The following is a 13,001-nucleotide window of genomic DNA, read 5'->3' as shown; positions in this document are numbered from 1 at the left end:
TGGGGGTCTCCTCAGGTAGACCTGTTTGCCACTCACGAGAACCTGCACTGCTCGTCATTCTGTAGTCACCAGTATCCGATGCGGGAGCATTGGGGGGGGGGTGCATTTCGACTGGATTGAAGCTTTCGGCTTCTATACGCGATTCCTCCCATACACTTGATTCCTCAGGTTTTGAAGAAGATTCTCCAAGACTGGGCCCAAGTTATATCAATTGCCCCAGATTGGCCAAGAAGGGTGTGGTCTCCCTCCCAGGGCAGTCCTCTCGGAGTCGCAGGGGCATATTCTACACCCCCCCACCTCCAGAGCCTGCACCTTCATGCCTGGAGATTGAACGGTGCAACCTGAGCTCTTTCTCTCCCCCACTGGATGTGGTGGATGTTACTTTATCATTCAGGAGACACTCCACATTATCTGTTTACTCCTCTAGATGAGCCAGGTTTGTGAAGTGGTGTGGAGAGAGATCGATCGTTCCTTTTGAAGGCCCATTTATCAGATGTTCTAGGCCCAGCAAGGTTGTGCTGTGGCGACTGTTGTTCCGGCAAACAAATAGCCCTTAATAGTCTTTATTTAAGTACCACCTTGTCATGAGGTTCATTAAGGGCCTCACCAATAGATTTCCTCCCACTCCTTCATAATGCCTTAGTGGGATTTGAATCTAGTGCTTGCATTTCTGATGGGGTATCCCTTTGTCTCTTAATAGTTGCTCTTTGAGGCTGCTTTCTTTTAAGACTATTTTTCTGGTGGCTATCACCTCGGCCAGGAGGGTGAGTGAACTACAGGCTCTTACTTCCAAGTCTCCTTTTACAGACAAGATGGTTCTTATGACAAGGCCTGCTTTCCTGCCTAAGGTGATTTCTCCTTTCCACCTGGGACAGTATCACATTGCCTACCTTCTATCCTCACATTTCCAAGGAGGAGGAGAGACTTCACCGCCTGTACCCTCAGAGGGCGGTCCGCTTATATCTGGACAGAACGAGGGACTCTAGGTTGGACGATCAGCTCTTCGTTGGCTATGTGGAGAAGATTTAGGGCAAAGACCTCCACAAGAGGACGCTGTCCAGGTGGATAATCTTGTGAATCAAGATGTGCTATGCCCTGGCCAAGAAGGAGCCGCCTGACTATCATATCTCATTCTACTAGAGCAAAGTCTTCCACATCTGCTTCGGCCAGAGGTGTCCCTATGGTGGACATTTGTAAGGCTGCAACATGGGCCTCCCTCCAAACTTTTGTGAATAATTATTGCTTGGATTCTGAGGTGAGGCGGGTTTGCCATTTTGCACGGTCTGTGCTGCAGGACTTGTTGGAATGAGTGGGTGAACACCCTCCTCCGGGAGTTGGACTGCTGTGGGATTCAATTCAAAAGGTGAGGAATCCACAGGCAGATGTATCCATCAGAAGAACAAGTTACTTACCTTCGGTAACGCTTTTTCTGGTTGTTAACTGTATCTGCCTGTGGATTCGTCGCTGACCCACCCTCCTCCCTGTTGTCTACCTACACATACTGAAAGTTTTCATTGTTTGACGTTGTTTTCCTGAGTCATTTGCTTGTTATACTATTTGTTAGGAAATGCTTTGGTTTTAGCTTTTCCTCTTTACCTATTTACTGTGTATCGTGTATATATTGTGTACTGTGTATACTTGCGTTATGCTATCAGTCTGCCTGTTCGCCTCGAGGGGATGGAAAAATGGGTTGAACTGACGTCAGCACGTCAACAAGGTCGTCTTATGGCTCTGTCATATGGAGTCACAAGCGGAGCCATGCCATTGTGATGTCCTCGTCGATGTGGAAGAGCTAGGAAAAAGGTTCAGTAGAATGCTGGTGCAAGAGGTAATTCAAAAAGTGAGGAGCCCACAGGCAGATGTGGTATCCACCAGAAAAAGTGTTGCCTAAGGTAATTAACTTTGGGTTGCTTCTTGTAAGTGCATATGTGGGTAAAACATGGAGTGACACATGGGCACCCACGTTGTCAATTTAGTAATGCCATTATCCATTACTGGGGAATGATGAAATGGAGAAATTCAATATTGGGAAAACTATGAATGTGAATCTTATGAGGAAGTGTTAATGACTAGGAGTAGTTATCCATCAGTAAATGTTTGTTACTAGCTGAATTTTTTTTTTTTTTTTTAACATCCTTTTTTAAATATTTCAATTATGAAAATGTATGGTTTATGGGAATTGTTCATGGAAGGCACATCTGCGCATTTTAAAAATTTGGTTCTAATGATGTGGATATATGACATTGTGTGTTATAGAGTTTCTGTAGACACGCTACTGATTTTAAATAAACCCAACTAGTGTCAGCAAGGCATCCTTTTTCAAGGAAGATGAGCTAGCCCATCCTCAGGGGTTGAAACTTCAAACAAGTGACACTTCACTCACCAGTAATGGGCCGAATCAGCAGACTCCTCTAGGAATGGAAGGCAATTGCTTCCTAAAAATTGACATTAAAGATAAACCAACTAGGTTTGTCCAGATCAAAGATTTCGCCTTCTGACTTAGTCCCTTAAACATCAATCCACCACAGGAGTACATTTTTAAAGCCACCCAAGAACTCAGGGGAGGCATTTCGCGGCTCACAGGTTGTCACGCATGGGTCAACAGCAGGGTCTAGTCCTGATCCAATTGCCACTAATCAGCTGAGCACTTCAGAAAAGGCCTCTTGTAGTTTTATCCCTGTAGCTTGAACAGGACTTTAGTCACTTGGAGTCAGTTTCTTTGTCCTGGGTACAAGAGGAAGCAGGTCCAGTTGTGCAGGGCTTTTCTCAGGATGCAGAAAACCTGCTCAGACCTCTAATTATCCATGTGTCCTGGGGTTTTCTGAAATAAGTCCCTGAAGATGCCACATTTATGCATGGTGTAAGCTAATGCGTGGGGAAGACTCCTGGGCACGTCCAAACCAATACAGTAAAAGTTCTTGGGGCCCAACTTGGGGATTTAGGATGGCAGAAATCTTCACCACACAACCTGGGATTGTATGGCTTGGGGTGGGGGTGTGGGAGTGTACTATGTTGGTCTTGGTGTCCTGCCTCCTATAACACTAAAATCCAGTTTGAGGCAGCCCTCTCTACCCACAAAAAACCCTGAGACAGAAATCTGGTCAAACAAAAGGAGTTTCCAGCAAACTGAATGTGTATACCCAATGTTAACCAATGGGGCTACAAACGTTCCAGTTGGAACAATCAACTGTTTTACATCCCCTGGTTGTGAAACGGCAAAATCCAGTTTATACATGGCCTGTTGAACCATGCACGTTACCCTCTGGGCATTTAGGGTAGACCTCAGAGGTGACTTATAGGTAATTGGTAGTTTGGGCTTGGCAAAAGGGTTAATTTGACAGGTAGAATTTGGCAATGCTTTGTCATGCTTTCATTTTACAGTGCAGAGGCTCACCGTAATGCTCTTTGGCTGCCCCTAGGGACACCTTATCCTACAGGCCATTGGTTAACCTCCGTACTATATGCTCAGGGCTTACAGGTAGGTTAAACTTTCCAATTGGAATTTCATGTTTGGATAACTTTTTACTTGCCATCTAGGCTGTAGGACAGGCCTAGCGCCAAAACTTAACTTGCTAGTTTAATGGTGGTACAAATAGTGCTACAGTTCACTAAAGGCACCTTAACTTACAGATCCTAGGCACTCCAAGTTCCTTGTAGCTAGGGACTTAACTTGATTGGCAAGATTAACGTACCTGTATTAGCCAGTTTGTACCCAATGATGCACACTTTTAGGGTCAGATTATATTAACACTGGGTGCTGTACATCAATGCCCCAGTCTGCAGAATCCTTACACCTGCACCTAAAGCCTGCAAAAAGTGGGGGTATACCTTCAAAAGGCTACCCTCTTACACATATTTTACCCTGCCACTGTAGTGGATGAAAAGGTAGGTGCTGCAGCCCACTAGTGATGTACTTCCAAGCCTTGGGTACGTTTGCATAATGTACAGTATCTTGGATGGCCCTCCGCTTGCCAGCCCCGCGGATCCTATTGTGTGAAAACTAAGAGGTTGGCATATTTTCGCAGGGTAAGGAATAGCGTGAGTCCCAAGTATGTCACCCCAGCAGATGCCTGGGGGAAGACCTGTTCTAAGTCTGCTTTGTTCAGTGGTTTGCTTAAATTGAGGATGTTTTTATTTTTTGGACGTTTTATACCTACCTAAATGCAGCCAGTTAACCCAGGAGGGCCTTGATTGAGGTGCATGGCTGATTTGGGGTGATCATAACGTCGGCGTATAGTGTTTTGTGGTTCATATTTGCTGATAGTAATGCCTCTGATCTGTGCATTCGCCTGTATCCATTCTGCGAGCGGCAAAGGCTCAGAGGAAGGGTAATAGGGGCAACCCTGGCAGATGACCTTGGCTATTATAAAGGGCTGGGAGACTAGACCATTAACTTTCACTCTGGCAGTGGAGCCAACATATCTGTTCCAGACCATCTCAGAAAGTGCTTCCCAAGTCTCACACCTTTCTCCCTTCCATGTCGTGTGCCCGAGGGATCATCCTTAAGCCCCCACGCTTTTCAACATCTTTTATCCCTCTGGCTAAGCTCATTCAGCACCATGGCTTTTTGGTTGTCTCCTACGCAAATGACATTCAAATACTTGTCAATTTCATCTAATGTTGACTAGGTTGACAACCAGTTTAACTGCCTGGCACATATTGTAACTTGGATGCTGGATATTGGTCTCAAATTAAACTCGGAGAAACTGTATGTTCTCCACTTCGAAAATACTTCATTCTAGAAAATTTCCTGGTGGCCCTCCAACCTTGGCCCTCTTCTAACACCTATTCCGAAAGTTAAGAAGTTAGGGGGGCTATTTGATAGGAAGCTTTGCTCTTCTGAGTAAATTAATCATGTCATCTTTGTGTTTCTATCTGCTCAAGATCTTGAGAAACGTTTTCCCTTGCATTCCTTTTGATCTTCAGAAAATGGTCATCCTGGTTCTTGTCCTTTCCAAAATTGCTTATTGCAACACACTGTATTTGGGCATACATAAGCGCTTGCTGCTGAAGCTTTAATCTCTGCAAAATGCTGCAGCTCGGCTGGCCCTCTATATGAAAGAAAAAAAAAAATGGGGGATGCAGACGTTTTTCTTTTTCTGCCTGGAAGCTTTACAACACTATGCTCCTCTAGGTAGAATCCCAAATTCAACCTTGAACATTTCAGGAAAATTGTAAAAACTTGGCTCTTATCTCTTTCTAAATAGGCTTCTATCTTATGGCTTCTCCTAGGACACTAGCCAAGACTCCGATCAGCATTCACACGCTTGTTATAAATCTTTACTTACTACAGATAATCGGGCGATATTGAGAACCAACCCTCAACTCATTGCTAAGGTTCATAAGTTTTTTTCGATTGTTGTAACACACTTTTTTAAGAACCCTTCTAATGCAGCTGTGATAAGGCTTTACATTCCCTGGATGTCAAGCAATGTCTGAAATTCTATATTGCAATTACAAAGACTTTTTTAGGAAATCTGACCAACTATAAATGGAATTTGCCCCTCCTAAAAAAGCTTCTCCCTCCTAAGGGGCAGTATAGTGCGCTGGGTTCCTGCAGCTATTGCATATTGTTATAAGGAGGTAAGACCGTTGACTGCGAAGGTGAAGGAAATCCCATTCAACGAGGAAAATGGCCCTATTTGCCGGAGTCTCTTTGCTGGCTATTTGCAGAGCAGCAACTTCGTCCAGTGTTTCTGTATTCATTTTTTTTTTTTTTTTTTTGTAAATATTTTTATTGCAGGAATCCGTAAATCGTTACATAACCGGCCAACATTATATATCACGCCCGATCAATGAGACGCAACCCTCCGTTCCCCCACCGTAAGTTACTTACACAGCCATTCAGCCCACAACCCTAGGGTCGGGCGGCGAAATTCAATGGGGGCTCAGGAGGATGTCGAAGCTGGCCCGGAGAACCCGCTGTCCGTCATCTGCTTTTCCAAACAAACCCATAAACCCAAAATAACACCCCACTCTTAAAACATCCCAAACCCAGGTAAACCCTCCCCCTCCCCCCGCCATCAGCGCGCGGCACCAACCGCCACAGGATCTCCAAAAGGACCCACGGGGAAAGCAATAGATCTGAAAAGTGCAATCGTCTATCGGGACTCAGGGCGAGCCTCTTCCTCAAGCTCAGAGTCGCTGGGGGCGCCATAATCCCTAAGGGCCTGCACCAACATCTCCCATTCCAGCGCTGCCTCCTGTGCCTTCTCATTACGCTGCCTCCAAGCTAGCTGGTATCTGAGCGTACTCTCCCCCGCCGCCCACTTCAAAAATTCGCTGCGCCACCGGCTTCCCGTCGGACCAGCTCGTGCCTTCCAGTTCCTGGTCACCTCCCGTTTAGCAAGGAGTAGCCCCAGATCAATGAACTTGCTAGAAATTTTATTTTTGGGGGTATGAGGGAACCAGTGCAGGAGACCCACCGCCGCGTCAAGCGATAAAGATCTCCCCGTCGTCTCGTCCAGGGTCTTCCCCCACTTCCTCCCAATAGGATGACAATCCCGGGCAGGCCCACAGCATATGGAGGAGGTCCGCCTCCTGGGCCGGGCACCTGGGGCATTCCGCCGAAGTCGTACCAAAATATCGCCTGATTTTCACCGGGGTCAAATAGGCTCTATGGAGCACGTAGTAGTGGACCAATTGAAAGCGGGCGTGGCGTGTGCCCTTCCAGGCCCTCCGCACTAGCTGGGCCCAGGTCGTCTCCGGGATCTCCCTGCCAATGTCCTCCTCCCAGCGGTTTCTCAAAGTGGTGAGGGGAGCCATCCCCTCATTGATCAGTCTGCCGTAAAGGCAAGTGACCGCCTTCACCGTGCCCGCAGACATCATCACGTATTGGCATACTGGGGATAAAGGGGGTTCCTCCTGCCCGCGTCTCCAGTGCGCCTGGATCGCTCGAACAAGGGCCGAGTGCAGCAAAAAGTCGCCGTGGGGAATCCCGAAGCGCTCGATGAGCTCCTGGAAGGGCAAGAGCGACCCGTCCTCGTATAGATCCCCGATTAGCTGCAAACCGGCGTCCTCCCAGGTCGCCAGCCGCGACCAATCACCCCCATGGGGCAGAGCCGTTGGCATCCCCAGCGGTATTTCGGGCGCGTACGGTGTTCGCAGGTGGCCCCGGGCGTGAGCTCGGTTCCAGCACAGGCGGATAGTCCGCTCCTCCATCGACAAGTCCTGCAAGGCCAACCGTTGTCTCATCGCTATGAAGGAGAGAACATGCCTGGCCATGCCCGTTCCCCTCTTTTCTTCGGGGCCCCGGAACTCCCGGGCGATCTCCTGGGTGAGGGCCTGGAGCTGCGCCGCTAAATAATACTTTTCGAAGTCCGGCACCGCAAGCCCACCCTCCTCCGGCCTCAGTAGGGTCTTGAGGGCCACCCGCCGGCGGCCCGAACCCCAAAGGAATCCGACAATCATGGATCGTAAAAGTCGAAACGTGGTCGGTGGGACCCAGATCGGTAGTGTCCGGAAATAATATAGCAACCGGGGGAGCGCCACCATTTTAAGCAAAGCAATCCTCCCAGCCACCGAGAGCGGTAGCGTGGCCCAAAAGCCCATACTGCCTCGAAGTGCTCGAATGCCCCGGGCAATGTTCCCATCCAGGAGGCCAGAAGGTTCATGATAGACATACACCCCTAGATACTTAAAGCAGTCGGGTTCCCATCTAATCTCCCTACTCAGAGTAGGGGTAGGGGTGCCCCTGCGGACCGGGTAAAGACAGGTCTTAGTCCAATTCACTCTGAGGCCCGAGACCTCCCCAAACTCCGTGAGCGCCGTCGCAGCCCCATGTAGGGCATCTAGCGGGTCTTCTAGGAAGAGCAACAGGTAGTCTGCATACAGTGAGATGTAATGCGGGCCCGAAGGAGTCCACAGGCCCGTGTAATGGGCTCCCGACCGGAGATGCAGCGCAAGAGGTGCCAGCGCAAAGAGCAGTGGGGATAACGAGCATCCCTGCCTCGTGCCTCGTTCCACCGGATATTGTGACGAAATCAGCGGTCCCGCCCGAACCCTGGCTGACGCCGAGGCGTACAGAACCCTGGTCCACCTGATGAAGCCCTCCCAGAGGCCGAACCTCCGCAACACAGTACAAAGGTAGTCCCATTCCAGGCTATCAAAAGCCTTCTCTAAATCCACTGAGAGGACAACCGGGCACGGGGCGTCCACAAGCGGTTCCCCTAGCAAGCGGAACAACCGGCGAATATTCATGGTCGTGTTACGCCTGGGGATAAAGCCAGCCTGGTCCTCATGTACCAAGGAGCTCATGTGGCCGAGCAGCCTCGAGGCCAGGATGCTGCTCAGTATTTTATAATCCACCGTCGGCATCGATAAGGGACGGTACGACCCCGGATCGGAGGAATCCCTTCCAGGCTTGAGGAGCGGGACCACCAATGCCTCACACATCGAGCCTGGGAGACGCCCAAGCCTCTTCGCCTCCCTGTATACTACCAACAATCTAGGGGCTAGGAGATCGGCATAGGCCGCATAGAACTCCACAGGAAGACCGTCCAGGCCCGGGGTCTTATTTCTCGCCATCTTTTTGATGGCGCTACGGATCTCTCCCAATTCTATGTCGGACCCCAAGGCTTTCGCCACGTCCCGCTCCATTGTTCGGATCTCTAAAGGCCGTAAATAGTTATCGAGCAGGTCAGGGTCTCGGACCGAGCGACTGCGGTATAAGCGCTCGTAATATTGCCGGTAGCAGCTCAATCGCAGGCTGGGTGTACACCTGGGTTCCGTCTGCCCTGCGCATGGACGTCGTCAGTGAGGACTGCCGCGTAGGGTTGGCCAGCCATGCCAACAGCGCGCTCGACCTATCCCCCTCTGCGATGGACCGAACCGTATAGGCCTTATAGTCAAAACAGCGGAGCCGTTCGACCGCCGCCGCCACCGCCTCCTTCGCCTCCGCCGTGCGCGCCTGCAATTCGGGGCGCCCGGGGCGGCGTAACTCCAACTCGCGGAGTTTTTGATCCGCTGCCTCTAGGTCGGCGAGGATACTTCGCCTCACGCCGACCTGTTTAGAAATGCAGTACCCCCCCCTCACCACCACCTTAAAAGCGTCCCACTCTAGCGCTCTCGAGCTCGCGGTGCCACGGTTGGACGCAAAGTACTCTGAAATCGTATCACCTAGGTCCGCCTTGAAGACACTGTCCTCAAGGATCTCGGGCCGTAATTTCCAGGTGGGCACCGCCGGCACCCCGGGAAACCAGCCAAGGTCCAACAGGAGGGGGTTATGGTCAGAAATGGTCCTGGTCAAATATTCAGACCGGACCGCTGCTGAAACCAGTTCGGGCGAGCCAAGAAATCCGTCCAGTCGAACGTGCAATTCATGGAGGCTCGAGAAGTAGGAGTAATCCCTGGTTGTGGGGTGTTGCGCCCTCCAAATATCCGTTAGACCCCAGTGAGTCTGCCAGTCCCGACGATCCCTAGCCAAGCGACGAACCGGAGAATCGGGGAGGGGTGGATGCGAGCGGTCAATATCTACATCCACTACTGAGTTGAAATCTCCACCGAGCAGGAGGGGTCCGGAGAGGCAATGGGCCAACGAGCCCGATAACCTGGAAAGGAAGGCAGTCTGGTCTACATTAGGAGCATACACACAGCAAACGTTTAGGTCTCTCCCTCCCAAAGTCCCCGAAACAGCCACATAACGCCCCTCTGGATCTATCACTGTGTTCGTGACCTGGAAGGGAACCCCAGCCCTAACCCAGATCCGCGCCCCTCTGGCATACGCAGAGTACGAAGTGCAAAAGACCTGCCCCCTTCACCTACGCTGTAAGGCCGCCCCTTCCGCCTTGTTCAGATGAGTCTCCTGCAGCAGCGCCATTTGTATTCCCCTACGCACTAAGTAAGCGTGGACCTTGTGGCGCCTGGACATAGTGTGAAGCCCCCGTACGTTCCAAGTAACACATTTCAGATTAGCTACCTCAGCCATTGTCCCATATTGTTCTCGCAAAGTCTCCCCATCCGGGTCCCAACAATAATAGGACATCGATCCTCACAGCACTGATGGCGGCCATTTTCCCCAACCATAACTTAACAACACAAATATGAATCAACTCCCCATCCACCCTCCCCAGAACAGGACCCAAATAGCACCATCTAGTTCCCATCCAAACCATATTCTCCAACTATACCCTACTAATCCTGCAGTCGCCACCGCAGGAAGGCCTTAAGGGCCAGGTGCAGGCCGGGCGGAGGCAGTGGGCCCTCGACGCTCAGGCCACCAGGACTAACCGAAGCCCAAAACAGTGTCACAAATAAACCCCCTCGGGGCAAATCCAGGGCACCCCACTCTCCCTACCCCGGTAGTCAGCATCTCTGATCGACACCGGGCCCCCACCCAAAGTGAAGAAGCTCACCCCGTTACCCCTGTCCATCCAGAAGGTCCTCCGCCGATTGCGGTGTGATCACCGGCGTATGGTCACTGTCGGGCACGGATTCCTCGGAGTCCGTTGGACCCTCCTCGTCCTCAGGGACCGCTTCCTCCGCAATGGCAGCGTCCCGTGAACCAGACAGCACTGATAACACCTCCTAGTACTCCCTTCCGCTCCGTCGATGTCTCTACAGTTGAGGGACCCCCCGAGCGGCCACGGCGACCCCGAATCCTCCTGGATCTCCGTCTCTGCTCCGGTTCCGCCACCTGTCGAGGGGAAGAGCCGGATCCACCTTTCCCCGCTCTATATAGTTCGAGCCAGTGACAAACGTCCTCTGGGGTATCGAAGAACTGAGTTTTGTCATCGACAATTATGCGGAGCCTCGCAGGATAGAAGAGCGAGTATTGGATACCCTCGCTCCGGAGCTCGCGCTTGACCGCCAGGAAGGAAAACCGTCTGCGTTGAGTTTCATAGGTGTAATCCGGGAAGATGTTCACCTGGCTGTTCGCCACTTTAAATGGCCCATTATGTCTGGCGACATTGAGGATGAAGTCTCTGTCCCTGAAGTGCAATAATCGCGCCACCACCGGTCGTGGGGCACGTCCCTGCTGCGGTGGCCTCGCCGGGACCCGATGGGCCCGCTCCAGGGTGTAGAAGGAGGATAGACCCTCCGGGGCCACCGTGTCTCGGAGCCAGGCCTCCAGATATGCCACCATGTCGCCATCCTCAATCTTTTCTGGCAGGCCCACCACGCGGATGTTGTTCCTCCTGTTACGGCCTTCCGCGTCCTCCGCCCTCTGCTCCAGGACCGTAATCCGGGATAAGGCATCCTTCATATCCGCGGCCAAGGTCCGCTGTGCCGGCTCCAAGGTTTTCACCGAGCCCTCCACTTCCTTGACCCGGTCCGAAAGTTTGCTGTGGTCCGCTCTAAGGAGACCCAGGCTTGTTGCTACCTGGGCAATGTCCTGCTGGAGGGCCGAGCACGTGGTCGCTATTGCCTCTAGGACTCGGTCAAATTGCTGCTGCAGTGGTGCACCGCCGGCATCCTCGGGGCCCCCGCGTTCCACCTTGTCCTGGGTCTCCGAGTCCGAGACAGCTGGGGCAGTCCCCTTGGCTCCTCTAGGTTTCCCCATGTCGCCGGCCGCTCTCCGTGCAGGTCTCGGAGCGGACGCCTCCGAGTTCAGGCCCCGGCTATGACTCCCCCGGGTGCTAGGCCTCAGGTCGAATGCCGGAGATCCCCGTCTCCAGGGCCCGTTGGATCGTCTCAACCTTGGCTCACGCCACCAACACAACGTCCGGGGGCACCGAGGAGGAGGCGGAGACAGCCGTCGCCAGGTCGGGCAGGCCCGCACGGCCGACAGAGTCCCGGAGTGGATGTCACCAGCTCCACCGGACGATTCGCGGCCCCAAAAGGTTGCGCCTCCCATGGAAGTGGGTCGGCCAGGAGAAAGTGGCCAAGTGCGGTGTAGGGAGTGGGGCCACAGACAGGGCCTCCTGCCGTCCCCGCGTGGGATCCGCTAGGGTGTGGGCCTCCGTTCATCCGCGTGCAATCCCCGTTAAAAGAGACCGCTCTGACCGATGTCCAGCTCCGACCCCCACCGGGAGCCGGCAGAGCAGGGGATGCACCGCCGCCAACGACGTTCCTCCAATCTAATGGATCTGGCCAGGGGGACAAAGAAGTCCGGGCGCCATGTTGGGTCGCACTGCGTGGTACCCCGGACTGCGATTTTCGCCGGGTCGCCGCTTGTGCCGATCACGCCAGGGGCCCCGGCAGGTTTCCGTCGGGCCGGTCCGCAAAATGCGGGGGCTGGGGTGCCCCGCAGCCGCCGAATTACAGGATAATCACGGGCTCAGTCCCGGAGCCGAGCTCTCAGGCGACCATTGCCATCGGCGCCCAAGCCACGCCCCGTGTTTCTGTATTCATCCAGCATCGTTTGGATTATTCTTGGAAAGCAGATTCCGCAGTTGGCCAAGGGGTTTTAGGCCACCTTTTTAATGAAGAAACTTCTTTAATTTCATAGTGCATTCCTTTGACTGTTAAAGTTCTAATTTCAAAATTGTGGTTTTTCATAACAATTAAACATGTTTAAGAATGTTTTTCTTCATTCTGGGTGGTTGGTTATTCCCACATCCACTTATATTGGAAATACTGCTCACTAATCTGATTCAAGCATGTGAATCTATAAAAGATTCAATAGTGGAGAAAAAACAACTAACGTATCTGTACAAAGTGGCTCTCCGGTATTGATATCTTAGTTTCACATGCAACCCTCTTGCCTCCCCATTTGAGTTCACCACTCAGAACAATCTTTTTATAAGTTTAGGTACACCCGTGCTCAAAATCTGAAGTTTGATGCCCCTGCAGGTGTAGAGTGGTTTAGGGACTGCTCTGAGTTTTGGCTCTTTTAAGGGCATTTAAATTGGTTAGCAAGGTCACTTAATGTTGAGCATTGTTTTTAATTCTTCTCAGTGCACTGCTTTAAACTAATACTGTGGTACGCCTATCATGACGACGACAAAGGATTCAAGCATGTGAATCTATGAAAGCTCGCAATACTGAAGAACCACACTGTGCAGATAAGTAACTTGTGGTTTTTTTTTTTTTTTGGGGGGGGGGTCCAAGCAGTATTGACA

General features: G+C 51.7%; 1 protein-coding gene across 2 annotated transcripts in view; it reads left to right on the top strand.

Moving 5' to 3' along the window:
- The window catches only part of SPINT2 (serine peptidase inhibitor, Kunitz type 2), a 282,081-nt gene that overhangs the window by 114,065 nt on the left and 155,015 nt on the right, over positions 1-13,001 (top strand). The window lies entirely within an intron of this gene.

The sequence above is a fragment of the Triturus cristatus genome, chromosome 9 (assembly GCF_964204655.1).
Source record: "Triturus cristatus chromosome 9, aTriCri1.1, whole genome shotgun sequence".
Classification (NCBI taxonomy): Eukaryota; Metazoa; Chordata; class Amphibia; order Caudata; family Salamandridae; genus Triturus; species Triturus cristatus.
Note: the sequence above shows the minus strand (reverse complement) of the source record. Positions and strands in the feature narration are given on the sequence as shown.